The 5,134-nt window shown below is 37.6% G+C and overlaps 1 non-coding gene across 1 annotated transcript; it reads right to left on the reverse strand.

Moving 5' to 3' along the window:
- Nucleotides 1-598: 598 nt before the first annotated feature.
- On the reverse strand, nt 599-670 carry trnac-aca (transfer RNA cysteine (anticodon ACA)). Its single transcript has one exon. It is a non-coding gene; the product is annotated as a tRNA-Cys (tRNA).
- Nucleotides 671-5,134: the final 4,464 nt, after the last annotated feature.

Raw genomic sequence — 5,134 nt, forward strand, 5'->3', positions numbered from 1 at the left:
CAGGGAGAACATGCAAACTCCACACCAACAGCATCCCTGGTCCAGAATTGAACCCAAGACCCCAGTGTAGCAAGGCAGCAATGCTAACTACTGTACCACTATGTCACCATACCTCTGTAAGTTATGAAGTGTATTTTATTTCTAATTTTTCATTTCTTTCTATGTTTGCACAACTGGAAGGGAAGACGAGACAACATTATAGGATGAATGTAAGAAAATATTATCTGAGTAACAATTCAGGGTGCATGGAAAGACAATATTTTTTTTAGCAAGCCCAAGCTAAGTTAATTGCCTCACTTGCTTTATTAAAGATGCACATTAAGGGAAAAGGGAAAAGGGATAATTTACAGATGAAAGGAGAGAAGAAAGAATAACATTTTAAAAATGTGTTTGGAGTAAACGCTTTCGGTTACTGGTAATATTGCTTCAATAATAATCGCTTACACTTATATAGCGCTTTTCTGGACACTCCACTCAAAGCACTTTACAGGTAATGGAAATTCATTCCCGGGAGACCTGCTTCACACCTACTTAACTTCAATGGGTTGCCAGTTGTGAGTTGCAGGATGATATGGCCGGTGGCAAAAAGACAGGAAACAGGGGGCACCTGGATTTGAACCGGGGACCTCTTGATCTGTAGTTAAATGCTCTACCACTGAGCTATACCCCCACACTTTAATGACAATCATTTGGTTCTACATGGGAAGAAAGTTTAATAAGATCTCTACATAATTTTTTATTCATTTGAATGTTTCTGTTCCTTGTATAAAATAGAAATGGGGTCTGTTCTCTAGATTTACAGATCATCTGCATTAACTAAAGCATAATATATTGGCAAAACACTTTCACTAGATCATTGCTTAAACATTCATATACACATCAAAAAAGGATGATTACAAAATGAGATAATTAATAAGAACATATAAATAAATTTAACGTCATAAAGGCAGCAAGTTGAAGAACATTTTCTTTGTTCTCCAAATATAGGTGCTCTTTGAAAAGGATAGATGCATGATGCTAATCGTGGAACTATTGTTTTTATTACTTTTATTCCTGGCTGTACCTTTTCATCTTAGGACTTCAAAGACGGCTTTTGTTTGAAAGTAAGACATACGCAAGCAACTAGGACATACCAATAAATTCCTTTGTCACTGACCTTGCACAGAACTCCACCATGTGATATCCATCTATAGTATGTCACTGATAAAGCAGTCAATGGAGTTCTATTCAGGAAGTGTAAACTATTGGACAATAAACCATTCAACATAATAACCACTTCTCCTTGTGAACTGGTAAATCTAAGGGTTAAGAGACATTAAAATGGGTCAATGAAAGCACAATGGGTAACAGAGCTTATTCTCTATGGAAACTAACTCTACCCCCATTCAGTAACTTACAGAGATGGTATCAGATCTTTTTTCTTTACATTTAGGGCTGGCTTTGGTATGTTTTCAACAGTGGTATGTGTCCAGGAAATTGCACAATTTCTTCATTTTTAAATTACTCAGAGCCTGTGAGACTCTAACTGTTCAATTAAAGGCTTCCTTTCACATCGATGATAGTGAAGATAAACTGCTGAAAAAAACACGTCTGGAGCAAAGGGTATAGTGAAATCAGAAAGAAGATTGTAGATCATTAGATATGAGGTGGTTTCAAGTTGAGATTCAAAGAGCAATGAACTAATATTAAAAAAAATTATCTTAATTTTTATTATTTTTTTCTAACATTATATCTATTTTTCTTTCTTGTTCTTTTTTCATTGCTTCTAGGCATTGTCTTGAAACCTATTGTTTTCAGCATTAGGCTGCAGTTTGTCTTTGTCACCCTGGTCTACAGATCAGGGCAGCACTGTGCGTGGTGGTCAGTGCTTCTGGCTCACAGCTCCTGGTACCCTGGTCAGGCTGTAGCCCTACTGCTGTACTAGACTCCAGTTCACTGTGAAATTCTAAGGACGAAGAAATTACAGAAGTTTACAGATTGTGAAAAATCTTTAATAGAGTAGCAGAATTCTGAAAGTGCCGTCAATGGTATTTGAACTTTCAATATAAGGAGCACAAACAAGCATGGACTCACTAATATCATCTTAAATCAAATGTGGTGTATCATTCATACTTTCTGAAGTGTCACCATGGTAAATTTAATTACTTCTCTTGGCCACAAACCTTCACCAAATCTCCGGTTCACTGCCCGATAACAGTGAGTCCTTCCAAAGAGATAACCTAGGATTTCCGTGAGAATGCCTCATTTTGAAACAATCACACACAGAAGCCATAATATCCAGAAATAGTACACTTTTTATAAGCAAGAATCCACACTATTTTTAGTTTATTGGGGGGTCACATTTCAAGGAAACAATTAAGATTTTGATTGTAAGTTTCCATCGAATGTTTAGTCACTATAAATGGTTAAAAATGGCTAAAATAAGCAGGAAAACAATACATTTATTGGCAAACCTCCTTATGTTTGCCTATTCTAATTTGCTTATGAATGAACTTAATAATTAATTAAACAACTGACATTCAGTGACTGGTACTGGCTTATTAAAGGTCATGTTATTTAAAGATTTACAGATTCATTTTAATTATAATAATTGCTTACACTTATATAGCTCTTTTCTGGACACTCCACTCAAAGCGCTTTACAGGTAATGGGGACTCCCCTCCACCACCACCAATGTTAGTCACTCCACCTGGATGATGCAACAGCAGCCATAGTGCACTCACCACAGACCAGCTATCAGTGGGGAGGAGAGCAGAGTAATGAAGCCAATTCATAGATGGGGATTACTAGGAGGCCATGATTGCTAAAGGCCAATGGGAAATTACACCCCTACTCTTTTCAAGAAAGACCCTGGGATTTTCAATGACCACCATCAAGACCTCAGTTTTTACATCTTAACTGAAGGACAGCACCCATTTACAGTATAGGGTCCCCCTCACTATACTGGAGCATTAGGACCTACATGGACCACAGGGTGAGCACCCCCTGCTGGCTCCACTAACACCTCTTCCAGCAGCAACTTTAGGGTTTCCCAGGAGGTCTCTCATCCAGGTACTGGCCAGGCTCACACCTGCTGAGCGTCAGTGGGCTGCCCAGTGTGAGTTGCAGAGTGATATGGCTGCTGGCTATTTTATTTAATCAAATAAATCTGTTTTGCTCTGAGCCCTCCTATCCATGGTAATAATATGTGTCACTCCAGAGATGACTGGCCTTGTGCAAGCATGGTGAAACACTGGGGAGCTTGATTTGATTTCTTCACACAAAGGTCACGCCACAGGCTGAAATTCATGACCGACTTGTGAAGGCGTATGGCCTATAGATCATGTTAGGCAAAGCAAGCGTGGGTGTGGTGTACTGCCTTAGATAATGACAGGGCAGACATTCAAGATGAGTAGTGACCCTGGTCCACAGACGAGAATGCTTTTCATATTGAATGCACAGTTTTTGAAAACAACACTGTAAAACTAGCATGCAAATGAAACCTTCCTCTGTCACTGCTGTTAGCAAATAATGTCTCAGATTCATATTTTCATTAACCTCTTTCTTGGAAGTGCCATAAATGCATTTTATGCCTTGGTTATGGCATTTAACCACTTATGGCATTTAAAGATGTTTTCTACATCTTTAAATTCTTCACCTAACACTCCAAGACCCTGCAAGTCTGTGCATTTTATTGCAGGTGTGACTCTTGACATTTCTAGAATATGCAGCCTGCCTGGTTTAATGTACAATGATTGTTGCTGCAGGCATTAAAAGGTAAGACATTTTGCAAATTGAGAGGCAGGTAATACCAATCACCAATCTTGGTCTTCTTTATTGCTTTCCAAACCAGTCATATTTTTCAAAATGTAAAGGTCTTCCGGATTTTCTTTCAAATCACGTCAAATCATGAGAAAGCCTCTGTCCTTTTCCTTAAATGGTCAGTGATTCAGTCTCACAGCATCTGTATAACAAGTGCCTGCAGTCTAAAAATACAGCCCGTGTATCAGTGTAATAACAGTGTTGTGACATTGGTAAATCTCTCTAAACTCTTATTAAAAAATGCTGCAATTCATTTGAAATTTTTTTCTCAATCATGATGGTACAGAAATATTACAATGTCGATAATAAGAATATTGTATTGTAAGTTAAGCTTTTTCAAAGCATTGCCTGTGCATTTATTTGTACAAATAATTCATTAATTGAGAAGAAATGTTACAAAGGTTGATTGCTCTAAACATTTGATGTGATGTGATTATTGGAACCTCACAGAGATCGGTATTTGGACCCCTGCTTTTCCTTATTCAGATTCTGGTAATAATAGTAACATGGTCTCTATGTCACAGGTGATATCACAATAGGATTAACAAATTCTGCAGAAGATGTAAAAGAGATTCAAAATGACCCAGACAAAAATGAAGACTTGGAGTTGTGTTACATTCAGGTAGCCATAACTGAGTATACATATAAAATTGATTAACTTTTATAGTGGTGGAAAGATTCAAGTACTTACAGTACAGTATGTAGATACTGTATTTCATTTCTGTCTTCTGGATAATGTGGGAAAACAAGAAGGCAAACAGAAGGTCAGAAGATATAGTTAAAACCATGAAATGTAAAATAAGAGATGCTGTGTTGAAATTGCACAGTGGATCAGTATGACCTTGTTCAGTATGCTGTGCACAGTTTTGTCACCATGGTATAAAAAAGATATTGCTGCTTTAGTATATGAGTTCCAGAGAGGACTGACCAGAAACTTTCCCAGGCTTAAAGGAATAAATGACAGACTATTTTTTTTATTCTCAAATCCAGAAGACTACAAGGAGACCTTTCGAGTATTGTGAATCCTCAAAGACGTTGACAAAGTCAGCTCAATGGACTTCTTCAGAATTGAAAGCGAAACATGAACTATACAAAGGCCTATGGGAAACTGGAAAAAAAAGTATCCAGCCATGTTGTCAAATCTGATACTTTGCTCTGGCTTCTTTCAAGAAACAGTTAACTGAGACTGAGATCAAATAGCTGCTAACAACCAAACAACTCCCAGCATCCAATTCAACTAGACAAGCTGAAAGGCCTCTTGTCTGTGTTGTTTCTTATGTTGCTTTTATGTTCAAATTAGAACATTTTTCACAATCTTCCTATGTGTCCCATA

The sequence above is a fragment of the Atractosteus spatula genome, chromosome 8, assembly GCF_055471065.1.
Source record: "Atractosteus spatula isolate fAtrSpa1 chromosome 8, fAtrSpa1.hap1, whole genome shotgun sequence".
In the NCBI taxonomy this organism is placed as follows: domain Eukaryota; kingdom Metazoa; phylum Chordata; class Actinopteri; order Semionotiformes; family Lepisosteidae; genus Atractosteus; species Atractosteus spatula.